We start from the raw sequence: 13433 nt of genomic DNA, 5'->3' as shown, positions 1-13433 counted from the left end.
CACAGACGTGCCTGTGGAGTGTCCGCTGGTCCCGCGGCTCCGGTGGAGCATCCGCAGGCACGCCTGCGGGAGGGCCACCGGAGCCGCGGGACCGTCGACCGGCAGAGCGCCCCCCGCGGCGTGCCGCCGTGCTTGGGGCAGCGCAAATCGTAGAGCCGCCCCTGTTTGTGAGTGCCAGCAGCCAGACTCAGGGCCAGATTCACCCCTGCGCCTAGTGGAAGGTGGCTTGGGCCTCCCTGATTCTGGGGCACATGAGGCAGGATCACTGAGGTGCCAGCCCTGCCCATGCCCTGTGCCAGAGTCTGCAACTCCTAGAGTGCCTTTGTTCCAGGGTATTCCTTGGAGGGGGAGGAGGGTGACACCTGCCCTAGGATCCCCTTCCTCAGCATAGCACAAAGGAGCTGTAGGGCTGGGAGAAATCCTCATCCTCCCCTCACCACCCCCACCCCCATGGGAATGCAGCTGTCCCTGATTCCCCCACACAAAACGGGGGTAGGAGAGTGAGTGGCTCCTGCGGGGGAAAGCTGGTAGAAGCAGCTGGAACAAGGGGGAAGCTTGGGGCCAGTATTTCATAGAATAGGAGGGCTGGAAGGGACCTCAGGAGGTCATCTAGTCCAACCCCCTGCTCAAAGCAGGACTAATCCCCAGACAGATTTTTGCCCCAGATCCCTAAATGGCCCCCTCAAGGATTGAACTCACAACGCTGGGTTTAGCAGGCCAATGTGCAAACCACTGAGCTACCCCTCCCCTTGCTGCTGCCTCCTCCTGGCTGCTCCTTCCCTGCTGGGGGGCTGCGACTGGGGAGGCAGAGGGGCCCCTGGCTACCTACAGAGCCCCACACCACCCCAAGTGGCCACAAGGAGCCACTGCAAGCTCATCCCTTCAGCTCAGCCTTGTGTGAGGCTCCAACCAGGCTGTGGGGAGATGTCGGGGGGCTGCAGATGCCAGAGTGTCCCATGAGATGCTGGATACTTGGCTTCCGCAAAATGAGCTCAGATCCTTGTCCCCCCACCCCCGCTCAGAGAGGGGTGGGTTTCTGCCTAGCTCTGCTTCCCATTCCCCTGGAGCAGCCTGTGCTGTCAGTGGAAGGACTTTTATAAGGCAAACAGCAACAAGAAAGACCAAAAGCAAAGTCTACAGGGGAGCGAGAGCGCGGTGTGTGCTCTCCCTGCAGGTGGGCCGATTTTGAAGTTTAAAGGTGCAGTACAGAGAAAATGTAGCATGTTGCAGAAATACAAGTGCCACAACTTCTTCATGAGTAACCTTCCTGGCCCTCCTCCGCTTTCTGGAGGAGCCATGAGGCTTCTTTATGTGGGGAAACTGGCGCCAACAGCCTGCCTGGGCACTCTGTTCCAGCAGAGAAAGTACTTTATTCCAGAGCAGTTAGTGTGCTTGGGCACAGAGCCCGCCGGAGGGGCAGACATGGGGATTTCTGAGCAAGGAAGCTGCCTGCTGGTGTTTGTACCTACTGCGATCAGGGCAGTGGGACCTTGTGAACGTTCTTTGTAAATACAGAGGATTGTACAAAGAATAGACTTTTCTCATCTCACCAATTCCTTGTCCTAACAGAAACAACCTGGCAAGGCCCTGAATATTGGCGAACTGCTTGGGTCAAAGGGGCAATGGTATGGAGTGTTCTGCTGTGGGACAAAGAGATGGACCTGCGTTCAACAGGAGCAGCTGCCCAGTTGGGCTGAATGAGATGAGCTCTGTGGGACACACGTTCAGGGCAAAGGAGTGGGACTGGTCCCAAGAGAGCAGAAGACAGCGGTACAAGTGGAAAGCCACTCGGAATAAGATGTGACAAAGTGGGAATTTTCAGCAACATTTGTATGAACCCAATGCAGCTGCGCCGCTGTAAGGTCTCCCATGTAGCCGCTCCGTTCCGACAGGAGAGGGCTCTCCCAGTGACATTATTAAACCACCCCCAGCGAGCGGCGGTAGCTACACTGAGGGGAGCAGCTTTCCTGCTCTGCACACTGCCACTCATGCTGGCGAAACTTATGTCACTCGGGTGGTGTTTTTTCACTCCCCTGGGTGACACAAGTTTTGCCGACAGATGTGGTAGAATAGACATGGCCGTAGTGTGTGAGTGTCGCCTGGCTGTCCGAGTGGACTGAATAAGAACATAAACACATAAAAATGGCCAGACTGGGTCAGACCAAAGGTCCATCTAGCCCAGTGTCCTGTCTGCTGACAGTGGCCAATACCAGGTGCCCCAGAGGGAATGGACAGAACAGGGAATCATCAAGGGATCCATCCCCTGTCGCCCATTCCCAGCTTCTGGCAAACAGAGGCTAGGGACACCATCCCTGCCCATCCTGGCTAATAGCCATTGATGGATCTATCCTCCATGAACTTATCTAGTTCTTTTTTGAACCCTGTTATGGTCTTGGCCTTCACAACATCTTCTGGCAAGGAGTTCCACAGGTTGACTGTGCATTGTGTGAAAAAATACTTCCTTTTGTTTATTTTAAACCTGCTGTCCATTCATTTCATTGGGTGACCCCTAGTTCTGGTGTTATGAGGAGTAAATAACACTTCCTTATTTACTTTCTCCACATCATGGGTTATTAAAAAGGACTGGCCTAGGCTAACCGATATCAATGGAAAATCCGAGAAGACACTGGAAAACCCAGTCACAAGGACACTGACACCTAGCAACCAGTGACCCAGGGGGATGAGGATTTCCCCACCTCTCCTCAGGGAAGCTGAGCGGAAACCCCAGCTTGAGATCAAAGGACTGGAAGGTGTTGGCGGGGGTGGGGGTAAAGAGGTGGCTTCTGGAAAGATCCTGGACACTCTCACCTGGGAACTGACTACAGAAAGAAGAGAGCGAGTGAGCCTGCCAATGGAATTCACTACAGCTTGGCTGGTGGGTTGCTCTGGGGTTGTCCAGAATGGACGATGCTTTAACGTTTATGTCTCTGGGTGACCTGAGGACTTCCGGTGCTGTGTCCAGTTGACTAATAGACCCAACTGCTTTGAAAGTGTTGCTTGAGTGTCATTGCAAATCCTGGGTGAGGTGCATTGGTCCCTGCAGAGCGGACAAGTCTCTACCAGGAGCCTAGCTCAGCTGGACTCAGCAAGCATAGCTCATGACTTCTGTTACCCACCGAGCATGGGCAGCCTCCCAATAGCTCTCCCTGCCGACCCATGTCTCAGCCCCACCTCATCTCAGTCTTCAGAGCTCTGTAAGTCCTGGGCCTCTTGACAGGCTGCCAGCTGACAGGATGTTTTGGGATCTGGCGCCGGCCCCCTGGGATCGGGCCCTGGTCCCATGGGATCTGGCCCCACCAGTTGTGGTCCTGGGCTGGGAATGAAGCTGCAGCTGAGAGGTGCAGGCCAGGGGAGTACGGGATTCCCCGGTGTCTGAGCCTAGTGGCCACAGCAGAGAGTCAGCAGGCAGCTGTGCAGAGCCAAGCTCAGTGTCTGCCGGCTGCCTCCCAGGCAGGGCTGCCTTCCTTGGCTGGAAGATCAAGGGCTCAGGAGTGGGTGTCAAACAGCGTCTCCCCAGAGGTGGTAGGAAGAGCAAGTCCCGAGAGACTGAGGCAGCGGCCTGGGTGGGCTCCATCACTGGTACCGATCCCCCAAGCCAGCCAGCCCCCAGGAGTGTCTGCTTGTGACCAGCTCGGAGGGTGTTCCTGTCGGGGGGTCTGGGTTGTGTTTCTTGTGCGGGGGGTGTTGTTCCAGAGTTATCTGAAGGGTGTTGGTGTTTGTGAGCATGCACAACGTGGCAGGGTGATTGGAGGCATGTTGTGTGGTTTGTCAGGATGTTCATGTTGCAGGCTTGTGTAGTTTGTGACAGCAGTGTTACCCAAGAAGGTGTTGGGGGTGTTTGTTAGGGTGTTGTCTCTGTGTTTGTGTGTCAGGAGGGTGTTACAGGGTTGTCGTCCCTGTGTGAGGATGCATGACTTGTGGGGGTGTTGTGTCCGTGTGTGGATGTTGGCGGGTGTTGTCTCGGGGGTGTTTGTGGGGTATTGTTCCAGGGATGTTGTGGTGGGGGGGATGGTGTTGTTTGTGTGAGGGGGTGTTTGTGTGCTGTCCTTGTGGCAGGGTGGTTGTGCTGTTTATCGGGGCCGTTGCCAGGGGCTGTGTGTGCCCTCGCAGGCCATGCCCTGGCTGTGCAGGGCCAGTTGCTCTGTGTTCAAGGAGCGGGTGATGTGGCACTGAGAGAGATAACCTGACACTGCTGATAAGGGAGTGGGAAGGACTTGGCGAGACAGTGGATTTCAGTCAGGGGGGATGGGGGGAGGCAGATGGAGGAGTTAGTGCGGGGCCTGGGCTGGCCTGTCCCATTTTGCACTCAGGAGTAGGAGTCCCATGTCCTGAGTGCAGCTCATCCCATTCCTCTGCAGGCAGTGGCTGTTGGGTGGGGACTCTCTCCATCCCCTGGGTCTGGGCACAGAGCAGCAGAGGGGGAACATGCCCCCTGACCTTGGCAGAGCCTTAGTCTAGCAGCTGGGACTCAGCTCCCTGGTGACAGCTCTGGTCCCCTGCCCCACCCACCAGGGCCCAGTGGTCGATGCAGAGGGCGACATTCCCCCTGTCCAGAGGGGCCATGCCAAGGCGTTGGCGTAGGTACCACATTCACCTGTGACCCAAGGACCTCTGGATGCCAACTGGCAGAGGGCGCTGGGGTCCCCAGGGTTCACTAGAACAATGTCATGTAAGGTCCCTAAGGAAAGCCTGTGTCACACTGGTCATCATAATCATATCAAGATAGATGCATGGAGAAGATGTGAGGAGTTCTGCTTATACTAACAATTATGTTCTCTAGGTCGTTAGTTCGAAACAGGCCACTCAGAGGTAGCGTGTCTTGAGACAAACTCCTCCAGACAGGGGCATGGGAGACACTGGTCTCCAGGGGACCAGTGGTATTGTTGTATCTCACACAGTAGGAGTCAAATCCCGATGCAGAGCTTGCAGAGACTCCAGAAGGCAACTACTAGGAAAAGGCAACAGCAGGAGCGAGAGGGGAAGGGAGACGCTCTCTGGAGGTGAACATCCAAGGGCTGTTGTGGTACATTTGGGGATGCAAAGAGACACCCTGGCATCCTTCACTGAGGAAGTAAATGGATAGCGAGTTGGCTTCATGAAAAGGATCCCAGCCAGGCTTGGTTGAAAATGCTGGGCAGAACTCTGGGTGAGCAAAAAGTTCTTTAGCCAGCAGGGGAACGTGTTAGTGAAGTTTGAGCTTTAGAATAAATTCATAGAGTCCAAGGCTAGCTGGGACCATTGAGACCATCTAGTCTGTATAGCACAGGCCAGAGAACAGCCTCAAAATCGCTCTGAGGGTGAAAAACATCCCATCTTGATTTTAAAATTGTCAGTGATGGAGAATCCACCACAACCCTTGGTAACTTGTTCCAATATTAATTACTCTCACCATTAAAAACGTTCGCCTTATTTCCAGTCTGTATTTAACCACTCCAACTTCCAGCCATTGGCTGTGTTAGATCTTCCTTTGCTAGAGGGAAGAGCCCATTAGTAAATATTTGTTCCCCATGTAGGTACTTACAGACTGTGATCAGGTCACCCCTGAGCCTTCTCTTTGTTAAGCTTAAATAGATTGAGCTCTTCGAGTTTATCTCTATAAGGCAGGTTTTCTAATCCTTTAATCATTCTCATGGCTCTTCTCTGAACCCTCTCCAATTTAGCAACATCCTTCTTGAACTGTGGTCACTAGAACTGGACACCGGATTCCAGCTGCGGTCACTGTAGGGCCAAATACAGAGGTAAAATAACCTTTCTACTTCTAGTCGCGATTCCCCTGTTTATGTATCCCAGGATCGCATTGGCTCTTTTGGTCCCAGAGTCACATTAAGAGCTGGTCGTCAGCTGATTATCCCCCATGACCTCCAAATCTCTCTGAGTCACTGCTCCTGGAACATTCTTTGTTCCCAGATGAATGCATTTACATTTAACCATATTAAAACCCATATTGTTGGCTTGTACCAAGTTTACCAAGCGATCCAGATGACTCTGAATCAGTCACCTGTCTCTTCATTATTAACCGCTGCCCAATTTCTCTGTCATCTGCAAACTTCATCAGTGATGATTTGATGTTTTCTTCCAGGTCACTGATAAAGGTGTTAAACAGTGCACATGTGTTCCCATCTCTCATGCTGTTTTTTCTTTAAATCTCAATTCTTTCTTAAATACATTTCCTTTTGTTTTAGAATTGAACTCCAGGGCTGTGTGTAATACAGGAGCGGTGGGCTAAGGCAAAGTGGGGACACTGTTCCTTTGGGAACAGAGGATCTGGGATTTCTGGGGGGATCCAGCGATCAAGGACTGGACACCACAGGGGGACACTTTGAAGGAGCCGGGGTGCATCTGTTGTCACTCAGCAGGGCTGGTGTAGCCTAGAGGAGAGTGCTGAAGTGCCTGCCAGCCTGGCTGTGTTAAGGAGCTAGAACCTGGCTGGCATAGGCAAGATTCCCTTGCACTGGAGGCAGGTGGCAACATGGTGACGCACAGCCCTGGGTGCCCACGAAGCATCACGGGGCGTGGTGCCCAGAGTGGGGCAGTTACTACTTCATGCTGTTCCAAAGCAATGGCCTGGCGAGCTGCATTCCCTTTGATCTGGGCTTGGCTTACAATTTTAGACTCAATCAAGAGGAAGTTCGGCTCCGGGCAACATCTGCACCTGCTGAAATCTCCCACCTTGCTTGGGAAAGAACTGGTGACTTTGCAGCTTTCTTCTGTGTTAGCAGCCATGATGCTCCCCAGGGGTATGCAAGGCGCCAAGGCACCTCACCACCTCCTGTCCTTTGCTTGAAGCAGTCTTGTCTGTGCCTGCTGTGGATCAGCTCCCTGAAACCACCAGACTCTGGCTGTGGAACAAGCACTGCCTGCCACGCACGCCTCCGCAGGGTTCGCTCTGTACGGGTAGCGACAGGCACACACCAGCCTCTGGCGGCGGAACAAGCACTGCCTGCCACGCACGCCTCCGCAGGCCTCGCTCTCTGTACGGGTAGTGACAGGCACACACCAGCCCTTGGGCCGTTCCCTGCATAGTCCAGCCCCCGTTCCGCCGGGTGCTCACAGAACCACCAGGCCTGTTCTTCCCCTAGGAACAGAACAAGCAGCTTGTAAGAGTCGGCCCAGGCCCAGCGCATCACTCAGCACCGCAGGGCTGGGAGATGTTTACAGTGAAAACGAGAGCTCATTTGTTCTCAAAGACCAGAAAGTCAAGTGAAGGTGAGGAAGGACATTGGAAACCAAAGGTTACCAGGGGCGGCTCCAGGCCCCAGCACGCCAAGCGCGTGCTTGGGGCGGCATGCTGCGGGGGGCGCTCTGCCGGTCGCCAGGTGGCTCCGGTGGACTTCCCGCAGGCGTGCCTGCGGAGGGTCCACTGGTCCCGCAGCTTCGGTGGAGCCGCGGGACCAGCGGACCCTCCGCAGACACACCTGCGGGAGGTCCACCGGAGCCGCGGGACCGGCAACCAGCAGAGCGCCTCCCTCGGCATGCCGCCCTGCTTGGGGCGGCGAAATGTGTAGAGCCGCCCCTGAAGGTTACATATAAAACAAAATTCAAACACACTTCCTGGAGACTAAACTTAACTAACCAGTTACCCTCCTGTCTCAGGACGCCCTCTCACTCAAGTTCTCGTCAGTCTTTTCAGCCATGCTCTGCATGAAGCCAGCACTCTGTCCGCTTACTTCCTAGTGCGGGGCAACAGGGTGTGGTCTTTGTCTCCCAGATGTAGCAGAGGGAACCTTTGATGAGGTTCTCCCCACCCTTGCTCTTTGCCCTGCCAGTTAGATAAACATCTCTGGTCTGATAGAAAACCTGATTACTGGTGACCACCCCTAAACAGAGAAAGTAAGAACATAACTTTCAGTGTGTGTACTTCACACTTCCACAACAGCGGTGTGTGCCTTGGGTGAGGCTACTGGTGATGACACCAGCTTTTCTTTGAAACCTATCGTGACACTCATGGGTGAGCCAGAGGGTACGTGCCAGACCCAGGAGATGGCTGTAATCCCTGTGCACTCCTTGCTAGTGGCATTAATTGGTTCTTGGGTCACAGCAGTTCACAAAGCTCAAACCCGTTGTGGGTCTGTGCTTAGCCTGCTAGGCTGCGGTGCACGCTGCTAGTACTGGTGGAACTGGTTGGTTGGGGGATATCGTACAGCGCCAGTGATGTGCTCCAGCCCTGGTGTGGATGCAGTTGTACCTGTGTAACGGTGCAGAGAACACTCACCAGTCCTTTGCCCGCCACAGGAGTTCAGCTGGGGATGGCACCAGACACTCCAGCCCTCTTGGGCATTTCTGCTGTGCCGGGGCGGGGTGGGGGGGATGCCTCTGATTGGCTGCTTTCCCCACAGCCAATCAGAGCTGCTGCAGGTAGTGGGAAGAGCTCTTCCCTGCCTCTCAGGAGCCAACACTGTTCTCACAGGAGGGGAGGGGACACGAGGGAGCTAAGGAGCCCAGCAGCTCAGTGCACCCCCCTCCCCTCCTGTGTGAGCAATAGGGACGGGACTGACCCCTTCCCCTGCAGCACCTGCCAGGGCAGAGGGAGGAAGAGCCCCCCCCCACCTGGAAGGGAGTGAGGAGACCCCACTGCAGCCCCCAAGCCAGATGAGGGGGGAGGATGAAGAACTGCAGGAGGGGAGGCCGGGGGGACAGAATTGATGGGGAGATGGGGGCAGAATGAATTGCTGAGCAGGGACCAGGCCGATGTGGGGTGAGAGCTCCTGCAGTGGGGGCCAGACTCATCTTAATATATCTGGGAGCGTTGGCAACTAGGGCTGCCAGTTTTGGCTGGACGTATTCCTGGAGGTTCCATCACGTGACATAATCTTTAAGACCTGGCAACTTCAGGACAGTCCGGGAGGGTTGGCAACCCTATGGCAACAGTACTTGTCACACACCGCAGGGACAGGGTGACGTGCAGCAATCCAGGGACAGCTAAACCCCCCTATAGCCGTCACACAAACCAGCTCTGGGGGCTGTTGCGTGAATGTGGGGGGTTCTGACTCATGCTTTGTGAACCTCGGGGATTGGCCAGCTGGCCGTACTGGTTAGAGTGGTGTAGCGTCTTCCCCTTCCGGTACGGAATAGCTCTGCAGCTAGAAAGCAGCTTGGTGCAGATGTAACTGCGTTCACACTCAGCGGCTTGTGCTGCTGTAACTACCGCAGCCGAGTGAGGGCTGGGCTATTTTTGCATGTAGACATGGCCTGAGTGCTGTAGGGGGACGGCTGGCAGCTCCCAGTGCCCCAGAGAGCTGTTCCTCCCTGTCAGTCGCTGATGTACCAGCAGACCAAAGCCGGCAGTCCTTGCTCAGGCATCTCCCCCCACGGGAGCACGGTGCCCAGGTGGCTGTGCTTTCGGGGTTTAGGGCGAGGAGCTGCGTGGGGAGCCCTGGGGAGGTCCGGTTGGGTGGTAAGAAAGGGTGGAGCTGGCACCAGGCTCTGTCGTACAACAGCCGCTTCTGGCAGGCGGTCCAGTCACCTGTGCGCGAGGTTCGCTGTCTGCCTGCCGCGCCCAGTCACCTGTGCGCGGGGTTCCCTGTCTGCCTGCCGCGCCCAGTCACCTGAGCGCGGGGTTCGCTGTCTGCCTGCCGCGCCCAGTCACCTGTGCGCGGGGTTCGCTGTCTGCCTGCCGCGCCCAGTCACCTGTGCGCGGGGTTCCCTGTCTGCCTGCCGCGCCCAGTCACCTGTGCGCGGGGTTCGCTGTCTGCCTGCCGCGCCCAGTCACCTGTGCGCGGGGTTCGCTGTCTGCCTGCCGCGCCCAGTCACCTGTGCGCGGGGTTCGCTGTCTGCCTGCCGCGCCTAGTCACCTGTGCACGGGGTTCGCTGTCTGCCTGCCGCGCCCTGTCGGCGTCTGTGCAGAGGAGATACAGTATCTGAAGGCAATGCTGATAGGACAGGAAACGGCAGCTCGTGATGCTGTAGCAGAGAGCTGGGATCCGCAGCCTGCCAGGGAGCTGGCGCTTCGCTGTTTCCCAGGGTGCAGGGCACCGCATGGGGATGTCCGGCTGCCAGAGTCCTCATGGCATCCAGCAGGGCGAGGTGCTAGCCCCATGCCAGCCCTGCGACACAGAGAGGGGGAGGCGCTAGGCCAAGGCCCCGTGGAGGGGCAGCAGCAGGGCTGGCACTGGAGCGCAGGAGCCCCTGGCTTTCCCACCCACCCCAGCCTCCTCTGCCCTCGGGCAGGGCTCCTGCCTCTCACGCCCCAGCCCAGCTCCCTTTGGCAGGGAGGGGTGGGGCTCTGTACCACAGCTGGGGAGCCCTGCCAGGTAGCCCCTCCCCGAGAGGGCTTTCGTGCAGTCATTCTGGGGAGACAGGCAGGTGCCCCACAGCCCCCCTTTCTCCCCACTTAATCCTGCTGCACCCAGCCCCTGCCAGCTCCACTCTCTCCATAGGCCCTTCAGCGCCGTCACTGGCTGCTCAGGCTGACAGGGCCGGCTTTATGACCCACGGGGCCCGACTGGAATACTCGGTGGCAGTCCGGGGCTTCGGCAGCATTTTGGCAGGGGGGGTCCTCTCCGGGTCTTCCGTGGCACCGAAGGACCCCCCCCGCCGAAATGCCACCGAAGACTGCCAGAGCAGACCCCACACTGCGGAAATGCCGTTGAAGACCCCCGGAGCGGAACCCCCGCCGCCGAAATGCCACCGAAGACCCCCAGAGCGGGCCCCCTTAGGCGCGGGGCCCTCGTCAGCACGGGGCCCGATTCCGGGGAATTGGTGGCATCGGCATAAAGCCGGCCCTGCAGGCTGACATCACATGGGTGCTCCACTGGCCCTAGCAGCTCCCCCGTCGGACAGCATCAGGCCCAAGTGCCCTTTCTAGGGTGACCAGAGGTCCCGATTTTATAGGGACAGTCCTAATTTTGGGGGCTTTTGCTTATATAGGCACCTATTACCCTCCGCCTCCGTCCTAATTTTTCACACTTGCCCTCTGGTCATGCTAGCCCTGTCCCCCAGCCCTGGGCCCGTGTCCCGCTGTGGGGGGAAGCTGTCCCTTGGGCTGTCTGCAGCCCTGCTCAGACACATCCCCTGCCCAGTGGGTGAGCTCCCAACCCGGCAGGCTCAGGGGTGCCCATTCCCTGACTGCCTTGGGGACGGGGCCTGTGGTTCATGGGGAGGGGGTGGGGTGGTGCATGGGTCTGACCTGGGAGAGGCTGTGAAAGCGTTTGCCGGGGTCCAGACCTTACCCAGGGCCCCTCCCCATTGCCCAACACCCTCCCACGCTCCAGGGATGGCTGGGAGTGCTGGCCATGGGGCAGGGTGCATGGGCTGAGCTGGGGGGGCTGTACGGGCCAGCAGAGCCTACGGGTGGGAGCAGGATTTACACGGTGCCTGGCCCTGCCTTGCCCTTGTTCTGCCTGGCTGCCCATCAGCGCTGCTCCGCGCCCAGACCCTCTCCAGGAGGGACCCCTCCCCCTCCCCCTCCCATTCCCTTCCCCATCTTGGGCTTCACATTTCATCTGTGGGCTCCCAGGCCCCGCTGCTCCCCCCAGCCCGGCCTGAGAAGCCCCTGCTGGACCTGGCGGGGGCAGGTGCATCTACATTAGTGCAGAGCTTGGGGTAAATTCCTGTTACAGCTCCCCACCCCTCCAGGTCAGACCCACCCCTCCCCCACCCCACACAGCCCCCTCAGGGTCAGACCCACCCCTCCCCCACCCCACACAGCCCCCTCAGGGTCAGACCCCACCCCTCCAGGTTAGACCCACCCCTCCCCCACCCCACACAGCCACCCCCAGGACTGCACTGGCTGGGGGCAGGTGGAGGACCAAAGTCCTCAGCGTAAGGGGGTGATGAGGGGCAATCAGTGACCCCCCCCGCTCCCCCCAAGGCCATGGAAGGGAAGCCCTAGGCCTAGCCAGAGCAGGCAAGCCCTGGAGCCCAGGCAGGGGATGCGGGTGCCCCCCCCCCCCCGCAGGGGGCTGTGAGGCCCATGCTGCACTGCAGGCAGCTCAGGGTTTGGCTGCCAGCCGCTGTCCCCACTATCAGGGCTTCCCACCATGCTGCGGGGCCAACGGGACAGGCCGGGCAGAGTCCAGGGCCCGGCTGTGACATGGCCCCCGCGCTGGACCATCAGCTGAGGTGTCGCAAAGGTCCCCTGGCTGCCATGTCACCTGGCGGGGGTTACTCGGAGGCAGGGACAATTCCCGCTGCCCCTTGCCCCGCAGCAGCATGGTGTGTTCGGAAGACACGGGTCCAAAGAGCCAGCCGGATGTTTGCAAACACTGGCTCCTCCCGCCAGGCCCGGAGAAACCTGCCCCTCGCTGTCAGCATTGTTGTTGGTGTGATACAGGCCCGAGAGGGGAAGGGACTTCTCTCCAGTCCAGCCCGGTCCCTCTCCACTGCAGTGCCCTCCGCACCCCCGCCAGATCTCCTCCCCACCCCCTCCAGCTCTCTAGCACCCCCGCCCCCCCTTGCCTGAGTGCCCCTGGCCCTCCAGAGCCCCGGCTGAGCCCATCGCCCCAGCCTAATGCTGCCAGGCCCAGCTCTGCGGACAGCTGCCCAGTGCAGGGGCTGCCCAGCCATCCCTGTGTCCAGGCTGCCGGCTGCTGCACAGTGCCAAGTGTGTGAGCACGCCAGGGCCTCCGCGCTGCGCCAGGGCCAGCCCCAGTTTGGGTTTGTCGTGGAGATAACGCAAGATAAGAGGGGACGCCCTGGGCTCTGGCCTTCAATCCTCCCCTGCATGCAGACAGCTGGGAGAGCCATGGAAGCAGCTGGGCCACCAGAGTGCAGCCACCTGCCCCTTCCCTGGGCAGCTGCGCTTCAGCCCTGGGGGCAGGACTCCTGCTGGGGCAGTCCCTGCTGTCCATACACCCCCTCTTGCTGGGTTGAGGCGGGTGCTGGGCACCGGGACCGGAAGGGCAGGGTTCCCCAGGCCCCACGGGCAAGGAGTCTGAAATGTCCCGGGGTGACCCTGCGCTCTGACTGGCTGGGGGCTGCTTGCAGCCGTGCACAGATGTTCCGGTGACAGGGCCCATGGTGGTGCCCAGGGTCAGAGCTGAGCTGGGCCCCCTGGCCAGGCCAATGCAGCCCTGGAGTCACGGCCACAGCGGGTTAGCCAGGCTCCTCCACGGGCTCGGCAAGGCACTGGCCCTTGTCCTCTGCTCTGGCTGTTTGCTCTTACCCTGGGTGACGCTGACGTGTCTCTGTGCAGGGGAGCTGGGAGATATGTGGGCCAAATCCATCCCTGGAGTTATGCCGGGGCCAGTCTGCCCCTCCCCTTGGGCTGTCCATCCGGTTCCCAGTCCGCCCAGCTCCCTCGTGCATGCTGCAGACACCTTGGGGGTTTGCTCTGGCTCCGAGTACATCTGGTCTCACTCATGACTTTTCCCTTTGCTCTCTGCCATGGCCCCCACGCTCCCCGCGCCCCTGCAGTGATGGCAGGACCCTGCGGGGGCACTAGCAGGCCCAGGTGTGCACAGGTTCCCACGCAATGCCGGCCCTTCGTGGGTGAG

Source organism: Mauremys mutica, chromosome 16 (genome assembly GCF_020497125.1).
Source record: "Mauremys mutica isolate MM-2020 ecotype Southern chromosome 16, ASM2049712v1, whole genome shotgun sequence".
In the NCBI taxonomy this organism is placed as follows: domain Eukaryota; kingdom Metazoa; phylum Chordata; order Testudines; family Geoemydidae; genus Mauremys; species Mauremys mutica.
This window is presented reverse-complemented; position numbering follows the sequence as displayed.